Source organism: Tamandua tetradactyla, chromosome 3 (assembly GCF_023851605.1).
Source record: "Tamandua tetradactyla isolate mTamTet1 chromosome 3, mTamTet1.pri, whole genome shotgun sequence".
Lineage (NCBI taxonomy): Eukaryota > Metazoa > Chordata > Mammalia > Pilosa > Myrmecophagidae > Tamandua > Tamandua tetradactyla.
This window is the reverse complement of record NC_135329.1, coordinates 106,040,326-106,057,397: the sequence shown is the minus strand read 5'-3', so window position 1 is coordinate 106,057,397 and position 17,072 is coordinate 106,040,326. Positions and strand designations below refer to the sequence as shown.

Here is a 17,072-nt window from a genome sequence, read left to right as displayed (position 1 = left end):
TTCAAATTCAGTCAAATCCTCACATGGGCTATGAAGTTTCTGTCAGCTCTGAGGTTTTTGTCATTTCTGTCACTTCTGGTTCTCTCTCCAAAATGTCTCCACTTTTAAAGGATTCCAGTAAATGAATCAAAACTCACCAGAATGGGAACAGTCATGTCTCCATCTAATCAAAGGACACATCCACAATTGGGTGTATGTCACACCTCTGTGGAAATAATCTAATCAAAATATTCCAACCTACAGTGTTGAATCAAGATTCAAAGAAATGGCTCCCTCCACAAGATTGGATCAGGATTAAAACATGGCTTTCTTGGGGTACCCAATACTTTCACACCAGCATATTCTACCCTCTGGACCCCCAAAAAGACATGTTTTTTCCATAAACAAAATACATTTACTCCATCACAATATCACAAAACCTTAAATCATCTCAGTAACAATACAAATACAATACAAAGTCAGAAACAATACAAAATCTCAACAAAGTCAGCTACAGGCATGGTGTGTTCTAAGGTAAAATTCCCCTCTGGCTGTAGACCTGTAAAACTCAGAATAAGTTATCTGCTGCCAACATACAAAGGAGGGACAGTCATAGGATACATGTTCCCATTTCCATACAGAGATATTGAAAGGAACACAGGGGTCACTGGACCCAAGCAATTTTAAAAACTTGCAGAGCAAACTCCATTAGATTTCAAAGTCTGAGAGTCATTTTTCATTGGGGCTTTAGAAAGCAGAAGTTCCATTCTTTCCAAGGGTCTATGAAGTAGCTTTGCTCTCTCCAAACAGTGGGGTGGCTGCAATCTTGAGGAACATTGGGGAGACCACATTTTTCTTGGCTTCACCCTCTCCAAGCTTTGGGACAGCACCCAGGATCTCTGCCATTTCCAGAGTTCATGCTCAATACCTCAAGAACAAAGGGGTGGTAGCCAGGGTCCCCACAATCCCCGGTTTTATGCACTCCACCCTCTCCAAGTCCTGGGATAGCACAACTCTTCCTGAAAAATGAAGCAGAAGGTCTACCTCTGCTTCCAGGGCAAACTCACCCTCTCCATGTGTATGGCTCAGTCTGCTATCCTGGCCCAAGCTTTCCTGGCTCCAGACCTTAGCCTCCATGGTTCTGCCTCTGAAGATATTTTTCCTTCACTCTGTTCCCTTTATGTCCCTTTTAGGCCAAAGTGACAGTGGTTTCATTTACACAGATCCTATGACACTTTTGTTGGTTTTCTATTTAATACACTGGTATCATGCCCATTAGACAGAAGGACATTCCAGAATTCTTTTCTGTATAACTCCATCTCCAATCCTCACTTGTCCTATAATGACTGACTACTTCCATGCTTGGATAAATCCTCATGTGGCACCCTATTCACTGAGGTCTCACTTTCTGGAAACCCAAAATTTTCCAGCACACCAATTTCTGTTTTCTTTGTATCCAAGAGTTCAGTTCTCAACTTATTGCTATCCTCTCACATTTTCCTATAAGCTTCAAGGAGCAGCCAGACTGCATTTTCCACATTTAGTTTCAAAATTTCTTATGCTAAATATCCAAGTTCATCACTCCCAAATTCTGTCTTCCATCTACTAAGAAAGCCTTCTTTCCAGTTTGGAAAAACTCACTGATAATTCCTGTATAAAGCCTCATCACAGGTATCTTTAGAGTCCACATTTCTACCAATAGTCTCTTCAAAGCATTTTAGGCCTTCTCTATTAAGCTTCTCACAACTCAACAGAATCTTCCCTTTATCCACTTAAAAAACTGTTCCAACATATTTGGTATTTGCAAACCACAGCAGCACCCCACTCCTGGTGGCACTGGCTCTGAGGCTTCTGTTGTTTCTTTCATTTCTGGCTTCCTCCAAAATGTTTCCTCTTTTAAAGGATTCAAGTAAACTAATCAAGACCTACCTGGAATGGGTGGAGTCACATCTATATCTGATAAAAGTTAATACCCATAATTGGGCATGTGTCATATCTCCATTGAGATAATCTAATGTAAAAAAATTCCAACCTACAGTATTGAATCAAGATATAATAGAAATGGGTCACCACCAGAGAGAGAGAGTGCCAAGATGGTGGCTTAACAAGGTGCACGATTTAGTTCATCCTCCAGAACACCTACTAAATGACCAGGAATAGTACAGAACAGCTCCTGGGGCCACATCAGTGACAAGACACACAGCATACCCCAGTCTGGACCAGCTGGACTGACTGCAAGCACCCCCAGAACCGTGAGTTTCCGAAGCCATGGCAGCTGGCGCCCCTCCCCCACAGGCTGCTTTCCAGAGGGGAAAGGAAAGAGACTTTAACAACAGCAGAGGCTGAGTGCAACGAAACACCAATTGTGGAATTAAGTAACAAATTCTGACTACTAAAAATAGGTCCTGAGCTCAGGTGAACCTGGTCAAAGTGGAAGTCGCTCATTTTTGCCCCGGCTCCAAGGGGCCAGGGCTGACGGAAAAAGAAAAAAAAAGAAACACAGGTTTTGTGGTTGTGTTTCTACAAAGGCTTGACTGCCTTTGGATACAGCAGCAGGGCTTCTCATACTGCAACTGCCCCAGGCATAGGCAGAAACAAGCTTGTTTGAGGGCTTGTCTGGAGCCTGTGCCTTCCCCAGGAGAGGAGTGAAGCCTAACTCAGGTGGAATCCCTCCCTTAAGGAATTCAGACACCAGAGCTTGGTAATTTGAAGCCAATAAAACCAGCCTACAACCTCTCCTCTGTCTCCACCATGCCCCCAGCAAGGAGAGTCTGCCAAAGTTAAAGGTACCGCATCATCTTATGCTGGTGGGACCTGCAGGTAGACAAGCATGACATACCAGGCAGGATAAGAAAAACAGAGTCCAGAGACTTCACAGGAAAGTCTTTCAACCTTCTGGGTCTCACCCTCAGGGAAAAAAGGAGCAGGTGACTCTTTCCTCCTGACAGGAGGCCAGTTCAGTCTGGGAAAATCCGGCTGGGGTCTATAATACCTAAGTAGACCCTCCTAAGGATGGGGGAGGGGGAAGACATCATACAGGCAGGGCGAGAAACAAGAAAGCAAGATCTGAAAAATTCTCCTCTGTTAAACAAAACCTAAGCTAGAGGTCCAGAAAAAGCTGAACTGAATGTGAAAGAACAGACAGACAACAAATTCATCCAGCAAGAAAATCCTAGGTAAAAGAAGTGAAAACAATCTCCAGAATAAACTAATTAAGGTAATTAAATGCCTAGAACCAGCAAAAAATAACAAACCACACTAGGAAAATTGAAGATATGGCCCAGTCAAAGGAACAAACCAATAATTCAAATTAGATACAGGAGTTGAAACAATTAATTCAGAATATATGAACAGACATGGAAAACCTCATCAAAAACCAAATCAATGAATTGAGGGAGGATATAAAGAAGGCAAGGAATGAACAAAAAGAAGAAATTGAAAGTCTGAAAAAACAAATCACAAAACTTATGGGAATGAAAGGCACAGTAGAAGAGATGAAAAAACAATGGAAACCTACAATGGTAGATTTCAAGAGGCAGAAGATAGGATTAGTGAACTGGAGGACGGAACATCTGAAATCCAACAAGCAAAAGAAAGTATAGGCAAAAAATGGAAAAATACGAGCAGGGACTCAGGGAATTGAATGACAATATGAAGCGCACGAATATATGTGTTGTGGGTGTCCCAAAGGAGATGAGAAGGGAAAAGGAGGAGAAAAACTAATGGAGGAAATTATCACTGAAAATTTCCCAACCCTTATGAAAGACTTAAAATTACAGATCCAAGAAGTGCAGCGTACCCCAAAGATAATAAATCCAAATAGACATACTCTAAGACACCTACTAATCAGAATGTCAGAGGTCAAAAAGAAGAGAGAATCTTGAAAGCAGGAAGAGAAAAGCAAGCCATCACCTACAAGGGAAGCCCAATAAGACTATGCACAGATTTCTAAGCAGAAACCATGGAGGCAAGAAGACAGTGGGATGATATTTTTAAATTACTAAAAGAGAAAAACTGCCAACTAAGAATTCTATATCCAGCAAAGTTGTCCTTCAAAAAATGAGGGAGAAATTAAAACATTTTCAGACAAAAAATCACTGAAAGAATTTGTGACCAAGAGACCAGCTCTGCAAGAAATACTAAAGGGAACATTAGAGACAAATACAAAAAGACAGCAGAGAGAGATATGGAGAAGAGTGTAGAAACAAAGACTATGAAAAAAGGTAAAAAAGAAGAAAATTAGATATGACATACAAAATCCAAAAGGCAAAAATGGTAGAAGAAAGTACTACCCATACAGTAATAACACTAAATGTTAATGGATTAAACTCCCCAATCAAAAGACATAGACTGGCAGAATGGATTAAAAAAACAGGACCCAGCTATGTGCTGTCTACAGGAAACACATCTTAGACCCAAGGATAAACATAGATTGAAAGTGAAAGGTTGGGAAAAGATATTTCATGCAAATAACAATCATAAAAGAGCAAGAGTAGCTATACTAATATCCAAAAAATTAGACTTCAAATGTAAAACAGTTACAAGAGACAAAGACGGACACTATGTATTAATAAAAGGAACAATTCAGCAAGAAGACATAACAATCATAAATATTTATGCATTGAGCCAGAATGCTCCAAAATACATGAGGCAAACACTGAAAAGAGAAATAGACACATCTACCATAATAGCTGGAGACTTCAATTCACCACTCTCATCAATGGACAGAACATCTAGACAGAAGATCAATAAAGAAACAGAGAATTTCAATAATACAAGAAATGAGCTAGACTTAACAAACATCTATAGAACATTACACCCCACAACAGCAGGATACACCTTTTTCTCAAGTGCTCATGGATCATTCTCAAGGATAGGCCATATGCTGGATCACAAAGCAAGTCTCAACAAATTTAAAAAGATTGAAATCATACAAAACACTTTCTCAGATCATAAAAGAATGAAGTTGGAAATCAATAATAAGTAGAGTGCCAGAAAATTCACAAATATGTGGAGGCTCAACAGCACACTCTTAAACAACCAGTGGGTCAAGGAAGAAATTACAAGAGAAATCAGTAAATATCTCAAGGCAAATGAAAATGAAAACACAACATACCAAAACTTCTGGGATGCAGCAAAGGCAGTGCTAAGAGAGAAATTTATTGCCCTAAATGCCTATATCAAAAAAGAAGAGAGGGCAAAAATTGAGGAATTAATTGTCCACTTGGAAGAACTAGAGAAAGAACAGCAAACTAACCTCAAAGCAAGCAAAAGGAAAGAAATAATAAAGATTAGAGCAGAAATAAATGAAATTGAGAACATGAAAACAATTGAGAAAATCAACAAAACCTGAAGCTGGTTTTATGAGAAAATCAATAAGATTGATGGACCTTTAGCAAGACTGACAAAAAGAAGAAGAGAGAGGATGCAAATATATAAGATCAGAAATGGAAGAGGAGACATAACCACTGACCCCATGAAAATAAAGGAAGTAATGACAGGATACTATGAACAACTTTATGCTAATAAATACAACAATGTAAATGAAATGGACAAGTTCCTAGAAAGGCATGAGCCACCAACTTTGACTCAAGAAGACATAGATGACCTCAACAAACTAATCACAATTAAAGAAACTGAAACAGTCATTAAGAAGCTCCCCAAAAAGAAAAGTCCATGACCAGATGGCTTCACATGTGAATTCTACCAAACATTCCAGAAAGAATTAGTACCAATCCTACTCAAACTCTTCAAAAAATTTGAAGACGAAGGAAAGCTACCTAACTAATCCTACGAAGCCAACATCACCTTCATACCAAAGCCAGACAAAGATATTACAAAAAAGAAAACTACAGGCCAATCTCTCTAATGAATACAGATGCAAAAATCCTCAACAAAATTCTAGCAAATCAAATCCAGCAACACATTAAAAGAATTATACATCATGATCAAGTAGGATTCATCCCAGATATGCAAGGATGGTTCAACATAAGAAAATCAATTAATGTAATACACTATATCAACAAATCAAAGCAGAAAAGCCACATGATCATCTCGAATGATGCAGAAAAAGCATTTGACAAAATTCCACATCCTTTCCTGTTGAAAACACTTCAAAGAATAGGAATAGAAGGGAACTTCCTCAACATGATAAAGGGAATATGTGAAAAACCCACAGCTAACATCATCCTCAATGGGGGAAAAACTGAAAACTTTCCCCATAAGATCAGGAACAAGACAAGGATGTCCACTATCACCATTGTTATTCAACATTGGGCTGGAAGTTCTAGTCAGAGCAATTAGACAAGAAAAAGAAATACAAGGCATCAAAACTGGAAAGAAAGAAGTAAAACTCTCACTGTTTGCAGATGATATGATACTATATGTTGAAAACCCTGAAAAATCCACAGCAAAACTATTAGCGCTAATAAATGAGTACAGCAAAGTGGCAGGTTACAAGACCAACACTCAAAAATCTGTAGTGTTTCTATACACCATAATGAACAATCTGAGGGGGAAATCAAGAAAAGAATTCCATTTACAGTTGCAACCAAAAGAATAAAATATTTAGGAATAAATTTAACTAAAGAGACAAAAGACCTATATAAAGAAAATTACAAGAAATTGTTAAAAGAAATCACAGAAGACCTAAATAGATGGAAGGGCATACCATATTCATGGATTGGAAGACTAAATGTAATTAAGATGTCAATTCTACCTAAATTGATTTACAGATTCAATGCAATACCAATTAAAATCCCAAAAACTTACTTTTCAGAAACAGAAAAACCAATAAGCAAATTTATCTGGAAGGGCAGGGTGCCCCAAATAGCTGAAAGTATGCTGAGAAAAAAAAAATGAAGTTGGAGGTCTCACACTGCCTGACTTTAAGGCATATTATGAAGCTACAGTGATCAAAACAGCATGGTACTGGCATAAAGATAGATATATTGACCAATGGATCAAATAGAGTGTTTAGATATAGACCCTCTCATCTATGGACATTTGATCTTTGATAAGGCAGTCAAGCCAACTCACCTGGGACAGAACAGTCTCTTCAATAAATGGTGCCTAGAGAGCTGGATATCCATATGCAAAAGAATGAAAGAGGACCCATATCTCACATCTTATACAAAAATTAACTCATAATGGATCAAGGACCTAAACATTAGATCTAAGACCATAAAACTGTTAGAAGAAAATGTAGGGAAATATCTTATAAATCTTATACTAGGAGGCAGTTTTATAGGCCTTACACTCAAACCAAGAACATTGAAGAAAGAAAGAAAGAAATGGGAACTCCTCAAAATTAAATACTTTTGCGCATCAAAGAACTTCATCAAGAAAGTAAAAAGACAGGGAGACAATATTTGGAAACAACATATCAGATAAAGGTCTAGTATCCAGAATTCATAAAGAGATTGTTCAACTCAACAACAAAAAGACCCCCAACCCAATTACAAAATGGGCAGAAGACTTGAACAGACACTTCTCAGAAGAGGAAATACAAATGGCCAAAAGACACATGAAGAGATGCTCAACTTCCCTGGCTACTAGAGAAATGCAAATCAAAACCACAATGAGATATCATCTCACACCCACCAGAATGGCCATTATCAATAAAAGAGAAAATGACAAGTGCTGGAGAGGATGTGGAGAAAGAGGCACACTTATCCACTGTTGGTGGGAACGTCAAATGGTACAACCACTGTGGAAGGCAGTTTGGTGGTTCCTCAAAAAGCTAAATATAGATTGCCATATGACCTGGCAATACCATTGCTAGATATCTACTCAGAGGACATGAGGGCAAGGACATAAATGGACATTTACACACTAATGTTTATAGCAGCATTATTTACAATTGTGAAGAGATGGAAACAGCCACAATGTCCATCAACAGACGAGTGGCTAAACAAACTGTGATATATACATACGATGGAACATTATGCAGCTGTAAGACAGAATGAAGTTATGAAGTATGTAACAGCATGGATGGACCTTAAGGACATTATGCTGAGTGAGATTAGCCAGAAACAAAAGGACGAATACTGTATGGCCTCACTGATATGAAATGATTTAGTGTATAAACTTGAAGAATTTCATTGGTGACAGACACCATCAAGAAATAGAAATAGGGTCAGATATTGGATAATTGGAGCTGAAGGGATACAGATTGTGCAATTTGATTGAATGTAAAAACTCAGAAATGGACAGCACAACACTACCTAACTGCAATACAATTATGTTAAAATGCTGAATGAAGCTGAATGTGAAAATGATAGACGGAGGAGAGTTGGGGGCAGAAATGAAATCAGAAAGAAAGGTAGACGATGAAGATTGAGATGGTATAACCTAGGAATGCCTAGAGTGTATAATGATAGTGACTAAATGTACAAATTTTAAAAATGTTTTTGCATGAGGAAGAACAAAGGAATGTTGTTACTGCAAGGTGCTGAAAATAGATGGTAATTAATATTTTAAAATTTCAACTTATGTGTGAGACTAAAGCAAAAAATGTTTATTTGGTACAAAATTTATATTTTGACTAGTGCATTTCCTAATATAACTTATGTAGACAGCTTAATTGAACACCATAAGTACATGGAACCTTGGGTAGGACATGAGACTTTGTTGGTTTGTCCAGAGTGATGCCCCAATAAATCCCAGAGTGATTTGATCAGTGAATAAAAAAGTATTTGCAAAGTCCCCTTCAGGGAATGGTGAGAACAGGGGACAATTCAACTTCCCTAAGTTGAATTCTTGATATTCTCATAAGCAGTGTGGACTACCAAAGCTATAGGCTGAGCCCTCAGTCTTGGGGTTTGTTCATATGAAACTTATCCCCACAAAGGATAGGTCAAGCCTACTTAAAATTAGGCCTAAGAAACACCCACCCCCAAGAGAACCTCTTTTGTTGCTCAGATGGGCCTCTCTCTTCAGCCAACACAACAAGCAAACTCAGCACCCTTCCCCTGTCTACACGGGACATGACTCCCAGGGGTGTGGACCTTCCTGGCGACGTGGGACAGAAATCCTAGAATGAGCTGAGGCTCAGAATCAAGGGGTGGAGAAAACTTTCTTGACCCAAAGGGGGAAGAGTGAAAGGAGACAAAGTGTCAACGGCTGAGAGATTCCAAACAAAGTCAAGAGGTTATCCTGGAGGTTATTCTTACACATTAAGTAGATATCACTTCGTTAGTCAAGATGTAATGGAGAGGCTGGAGGGAACTACCTGAAAATGTAGAGCTGTGTTCCAGTACCATGTTTCTTGAAGATGATTGTATGATGATATAGCATTCACAGTGTGACTGTGTGATTGTGAAAACCTGTGTCTGATGCTCCTTTTATCTACCTTGTCAACAGACAAGTAGAACATATGGAATAAAAATAAATAATAGGGAGAACAAACGTTTAAAAAAGATTTTAGTTTGAAATGCTAGTGATCAATGAAAGGGAGAGGTAATGGGTATGGTATGTATAATTTTTTTTCTGTTTCATTTTATTTCTTTTTCTGAATAGATGCAAATGTTCATGATATTATCATGATGATGAATATGCAACTATGTGATGATATTGTGAATTACTGATTATATATGTAGAATGGAATGATCAAAATAGGAATGTTTGAGTTTATTTGGTGTGGTTTTTTGGGGGGGTATTTAAAAAAAAAAAAAGAGTCACCACCAGGTGGGGGAGAAAAGATATAATAGAAATGACTGCCTCCACAAGATTGGATCAGGATTAAAACATGGCTTTTCTGGGCTACGTAATACTTTCAAACCAGCATGGTAGTGATATTTCATTGTGGTTTTAATTTAAATTTTCTTAATGACTCATGGTGTTGGGCATCTTTTTATGTGTTTATTTGCCATGCACATATCTTCTTTGGTGAAATTTTTTTTCAAATCTTTTGCCCATACTTTAATTGGGCTGTTTTCTTATTGAGTTTTGTCAGTTCTTTATATATTCTTTTTTTTTTTAACTTAAAAATAGTTGTATTTATATTTCACAATTTTCTCAAATAATGGTTTTCTTATAAACTTTCTATAGGATGTTTTTAAACCAAATTCTTCACATTGTGTCTTGACTATGTACTTACGGAATTCCAGGGAAATAGTTCTGTGTTTTTATAGCTTAATTTGTACTAAAGGGATGGCAGGTGGTCACATGCAGTCCATATGGGATTCTAACTAGACGTTTAGTGAGTTTTCTGATATGGACCATTCCTTTGATGCTGAAAGCAATGCATCGGTTGAAAGAAATGCCTGTAGATTTGGATTACTGCTCTCTTCATCTTCCAGTATTTCTGTGTTATCTTCCCAATTAATATGGAATCTTGTGACCCTGGGATTAGTGCCAAAATATTCCTTTGAAGCTTAGAAAAGTCTGGTTGTACTGGTGGGTTTTCCCTTAATTCTGTCTCAGTATATTCATTATTTACATAATATCCGACTCTAATAAACTCTTGACCTTGATAGGTGCATGTGATTAGGACAACCGTTACACCTACTGCATCTGCATCTGGAATGAGTCCTGGATTAGGTGTACCAGCCTGAAATACAAACATACGTCTTCTTGCAGGAACAGGACCCACTAAAACAGAGTCGAAAACTTGGTCATATTCTTCACTTTCTGCAGAGCCCACATAGATAATTTTCCATTCCAAGTCTTTTATTTCCTAGCCCACTTTTGTGTTTTAAATTCAAGGTGTACTCTGTATCTATTTGGATGTGCAGTTATTTTAATTTGGTTTCAACACGTTCCTGGAGCGCCTGATTTCAGACTATTTAGAAGCCAGTGATTATATGTCCTGGAAATTTATTTAAATATTTTTACACATTTCTGCTCTTGGGTTAAATGTAACTTCCTAGCTTAGAAATGTTTTTCTTCCTTCAGACAGGTCCTGGATGCGCTCGAAGGTGATCTCGAACTGGAAGGGGTTGTAGAAAGGAGAAGGGTTATCCAGCACCGCTACATTGTTCACCTGAACCTTTGTCATATTTTGAAAAAAAACACAAACAACGGGAACCGGGGCTGGTTGCGGCACAACAAAGTCCAGCGTGTGGCGGCTGGGAGAGTGCAGACCCCCGCCCAGCGCGGCCCGACGTCGTGCAGCATCGACTTGAGAAACACTTTTTCCCTCTTTTTATTTACACAGGAGCACTCCACAGTGTTTTGCAGTTTTCCCATTTCCTTTTTATGTATTTTTGATAGGAGTCCTTTATCAGATATATTATTTGCCAATATTTTCTACCAATCTGTAGTTTTCCTTTCATTCTCATAGCAGTGTCTTTTGAAGAGCAGAAGTTTTTAAATTTTTAATTAATTGATTTATTTTTCTTTATTAGAGGAATTGTGGGTTTACAGAACAATCATGCATAAAAGCAAGATCCCCATACACCACCCCACCACCAACACCTTGCATTGGTGTAATATATTTGTTATAATTGATGATCGTACATTTTTATAATTGTACTGTTAAGTAAAGTTCATCGTTTAAGTTAGGGCTCACTGTGTTTTGTAGCTCCACGGATTGACTTTAAAAAAAAATTTAATCTGTTACCATATATGCAATCTAACATTTCCCTTTTAATCATATTCTGACAGATATTTCAGTGCTACTGTGTTCACAATGCTACCATGACTACCACCCATTACCAAAATATTTCCACCATTCCAAATAGGAACCCTGTTCCTTTTAAGTCGTAACTCCTATTCCCTATCCGCACCCCCTCCCCTGTTAATCTATAGTCTACATTCTGACTTTGTGAGTTTGCTTATTATAATTGTTTAAAATCAGCGAGATCTTACAATATTTGTCCTTTTGTGCCTGGCTTATTTCAGTCAACATGATGTCTTCAAGGTTCATCCATGTTGTCCCATGTATCTGAACTTCAAGTCTTTTTATGGCTGAAGAATATATCATTTCATGTATACACCACACTTTATTTATCCATTCATCAGTTGATGGACCCTGGGTTGCTTCCATGTTTTGACAACTGTGAAAAATGCCATTATGAACAAATATCTGTTCAAGTCTCTGCTTTCAATTCTGTTGGGTATATACCTAGCAGTGGGATTGCCAGATCACATGGCAATTCTATACTTCACTTTCTGAGGAGCTCCAAACTGCTGCACAGCAACTGTCCCATTTTACATTGCCACCAGCAATAAGAGTGTTCTACTTCTTTGCATCCTCTCCAACAGTTGTAATTTTCTTTTTTTCAATAGCAGCCATTGTAATGGGTGTGAAATGGTATCTCGTTGTGGTTCTGATTTGCATTTCCCTGATGGCTAATGATGTTGAACATCTTTTCATGTGAACAACAGAAGTGTTTAATTTTGAGAGAAACCAATTCATCACCCTTTGTTTTATTTTAATTCTCTAGCAATTGTCTATTTATCTCCACTACTCTGTGAGTTCCTAGTGGGCAAAAATCACCTTATTCAACCTCTGTACTCCTAGAACCAAGACAGTACTTACTTATACTGAAATTGTAATTCTATGGTTATATTATTATTCCTGGCTGTTATAAGAGAGCCACAGGAGAATCTCTAAGTGGGGTCCAAATCTCCTGGCATCTGCTATGCAATAATTGTTCTTCTTTACAGGAATAGAGGGCTCTCAACAATTTGATCATTTTTTCTCAAGCAAGAGAAGCCTCAGAAGATTTCACCCATAAAAATGAATAACATAAGCAAATCATCTCTTGAAGTCCCTTCATTGGGTAATTTTGATGCTTTCTCACTTTGCATGTATTTCTCTCATCTGGTCTAAGCAAAGAAAAAAATGATAACAGAATCTCCCGATGGGCAGATGCCAAAGGGCACTTCACCAGGGAAAGCAGCTCAAGTAAATTTCACCATGGGCCTGCTATTTTTGACCAGGAAATGGTATTTAAAAAAGAAATTAAAAATCTCCTCCATAAACAAGAACAGCAGCCTAGAAGTTCCTTCCAATGGTCCTCTAGAAGCCACTGGCTCCTGCCAAGGTCTTCCATAAATCACCATGCCAGCAAAAATGCTGTTGAAATAGTGCTGGGATGCTGAATTTAACAGGAAACAGCAGGTGAAACATAGCCTCCAGGTGTATTGAAACTCCCCTCTTTTACAAGTGGAAGATTCTACGGATGAATTCCAGTTCTGGAAACCTAGAGGACTAAGACAACAACCAATCACAAAAACACAAAACTCTTGCTTCAAAAACCAGGAATTGCCGATAAAATAAACTAAAAATTGCTTTAGCTACAGGACTAAGTTCACAAGAAAAAAAGTGAAAATTTCCAGGTATCAAGAAGGAGAAAAGAAGAGTGATCACTTAGGACCTGATAATACTGTGGTCACTCCAGGAGGAAATAATAGAATGGCTTTGAGTGCCAAAATTATAAAATACAATATATGGAACACAATGCAAGGTAGGGAGTTGGGGCTGAAACCTCAGCATAAAACTGGACCCCTTTCGATGAAAAAAATGGACAAGAACAAAATATTTCAGCACCGATAAACTGCAAGGAGTCCTGCCTGTCCCTGCCTGAGTTGATGAATAATAAGTCTCCCTAGTGATTAGGAACCCTAGGTTGGTCCAATGTTCAAATGTACACTATCCACATTTTCTAGGAACTCTCCAGTTGAGAAATGAGCATACAAATTGGCCCTGGACAAGTGATGCTTTTTTTTTCCCCTAGAAAAAGCAAAACTATTGATGCCACAAGGGATTCATGGAGGAAAAAAGGCCAATCTATGATATGCTCACAATGTAAAATTTCAAAATCCACAAGAAGAAACATAAGCAAAAGGCAGAATATACTCTAAAGATAATACTGGACTCACAAGAACATGATGGAATAGAATTACAACCTAAAACAGAATTAAAATTAAAAAACTATATAGCATTTAAAATAATTAGATATCTAATGAAAGAAATCTTGAGAAAGTATAATAGCAGGTGCCCATAGAAGTTTTGATGTGTGTGATTAACAAGCTTGATCTAGGAGATACATATAGACCCCTGCATAAAAGAGTTAAAGAACACACGGTATGAGGACTCACAGCCATCTTAACAAATACCAAACCACTAATATCACATAACCACATCCTTTGATAATAATGCAATCAAAATAGAAATCTAATTGGCCACATCTATGACCAACTGAACTGTGACAAGGATGCCATGTCCACTCAACTGGGTGACAATAGTCTTGTCAACAAGTGTTATTGGGAGAACTGGTTATCCATATGCAAAAGAATGAAAGAGGACCCTTTTCTCATACCTTATACAAAAACTAACTCACAATAGAACAAAGACCAAATATAAGAACTAGGCCTTTAGAACCCCTAGAAGAAAATCTAGGGAAGCATCTTCAAGGCCCTGTGGAAGACAATGGTTTCTTAGGCTTTGCACCCAAAGCACAATCAAGGGAAGAAAAAATAGATAAATGGGATGTAAAGTGGTGCAGCCACTGTTAAAATAGTTTGACAGTTCCTCAGGAATCTAAATATAGAATTAATATGATCTGCCAATCCCACTACTACGTATATATGCAGAAGAATTGAAAGAAGGGACTTGAACAGATATTTTCACACTGACGTTCCTACAATTGTCAAAAGATGAAAGCAACCCAAGTGTTCGTCAACTGATGGACAGATAAACAAAATGTGGCATATACATACAATGGAATATTATTCAGCTATAAAAAGGAATCAAGTTCTGATCCATGCAACAATATGGATGAACCTTGAAGACGTTATGTTGAGTGTAAGAAGCCAGACACTAAAAGAACAAACATTGTGTGGTCTCAATTGTGTGATGTGAAATAATTAGAATAAGCAAACTCAATGAGTTAGAATCTAGAATATAGGCTACCAGGATATATATTGGGATTAGGGAATGGGGAGTTGATGTCAAACTTCTACTGAATTTCTATTCAGGTCAATGGTAAAGGTGTGGAAATAGATGGTGGTGACGGTAGCACATTATTGTGAGTGTAATCAACAGCACTGAACTATAAGAGGTGAATGGGGGTAAAAGGAAGACTTTAGGATTGTGTATTATCAGAATAAAAATTAATAGCTAAGACACAGGACTGTACAACACAGAGGAGAAAAATACACCTAATGTAAATTATGGATAAGAGATAGTATGATTTTAATAATCTTTCATCACTGTAACAAAAGTAACTACTGTTAGAAAAATAGTACAATTATTTTTAAAATGCTATCATCAATTTTAACAATATTCCACACCAATGGAAGGTGTAGGGGTTGGGGTAGTATATGGGAATACTGTATTTTATGCATGATTATTTTGTAAATCCACAATTTCTCTAATAAAAAAAAATAGGGGAGAGTTCAGGGAGGATGACTGAATAGGGTAGCTCAAATTCAGTCCCACTCTACGGAAAAGTTAGAGAAGGGACAAGAGGATGATTGAGACGGCAATTCAAGAGTGCAACTGATTGGGAGAGCCTTCTGCACCACATAAGGCAGCCCTGGTTGCAGAGGCTGAGGAACTGAAAAGCAGAAAGCTGGAGCCTGGCATGGAAGTCCGGAGCCCATAGGAGTGCATGAACGGGAGCCAGGGGCTAGGAAGTAAGCCAGGACACATTCCTTGAACCGGCTACCCTCACCAGCGCAGCCCTGCGACCCGCAACGCACCCCATACCCCACACCCCACGCACCGAAACCCCATCAACTTGCCCCCATTCCCCATGCTACAAATGTCCCCACCCCACCAACCCCCAGTGTGTGTACCTGCCCCACACCCCCACCCCAAATGCAGCCCAACCCACCTCTCCCACACCCCTCCCGAGCACTACCTCCCCCTCCCTGTTCCCTGCAGGCTGTTGCCAGTGCATAAAGGCTAGGGGCGCACACCTTCACACACAGGCAACACCCGCAACTCCCCCCCTTCCCCGCCCATAGTGTCGCACAGCCTCAACCTGTCCCCACTGAGCTCTGCACATCAATGTATGGTATTCTTAGACTTGTGCATGCACATGGGCCCCTAATCACATCCTTCAGCTCTGGGAACTTCAATTTATGGCACATCTAGGCCCACACATGCACACGAGCCCCCAATCACATCCTTCAGCTCTGGGAAAATCAGTTTATGGCAGCCCTAGACCCGTGCATACACACTCTTCCCAGCTTTGAGAAAGCGCTGACCTGCGCAGCTTTGTCACATCTGCCCCCAACCAATGAAGTCATAACACCAGCCTGCTGCCACTGCTGTGTGCATGTGCACAAAGGGCCCCACGCCCTAGACCAGCACACGCCAAGGTTACAAAAAAACAAAGAAAATAATCTATAACAAAAAAGTTAACCCCAAACTCCCATGTGTTTGGAAATAATTCATGGGTCAAAGAAGAAAGTTTATATTAGAAAGTATTTTGCACTGAAGGAAAATGAAAACACCGTATATTAAAATTTGGAGAATTCAGCTTATATAGCACTTAGAGAAAATTTTATGTAATGCATATATTAGAACATAAGAAAAACTGAGAATTAATGAGCTAAAAACCCAATTCCAAAAGGTGGGAAAAGAACAACAGAGTAAAATCTCTGCCATTAAAAAATTGGATAAGAAAGGAAATTACAAATATAAGAACATAAATTAATAAAAAGAAAAAAGACATTGTAGAAAAAAATTATAAAACCAAAAGTGATACTGGCCTAACCTCAGAGAGATTGTGGGTTCAGTTCCAGATAACTGCAGTAAAGCAAGTATCACAATAAAATGAGCCGCTGAAATGTTTTGGTTCCCCAATGCATACAGAGGCTATGTGTACATTATGCTGTAGTTTATTAAGTAGCCTAACAGCAGCATGTCTTTACAAAACAAGGTACCTTAATTAAAAGTACTTTATTGCTAAAAAAAAAAACCAAAACAATGCAATCATCTGAGCCTTCAGAACTTTTGCTGGTGGAGGGTCTTGCCTCAATATTGGAGGCTGGGACTGATGGGGTGGTGGTTGCTGAAGGTGGGGCTGGCTGTGGCAATTTCCTAAAATAAGACAACAGTGAAGTTTGCCTCATCAATCGTCTCTTCCTTTCACGTGAACTCTTAGAGGCCATTGTAGGGTTATTGACTGGTT

The 17,072-nt window shown here is 38.5% G+C and overlaps 1 pseudogene; it reads right to left on the bottom strand.

The window, feature by feature from the left end:
* Nucleotides 1-10,142: 10,142 nt before the first annotated feature.
* Nucleotides 10,143-10,978, bottom strand: LOC143676281 (histone chaperone ASF1-like; annotated as a pseudogene).
* Nucleotides 10,979-17,072: the final 6,094 nt, after the last annotated feature.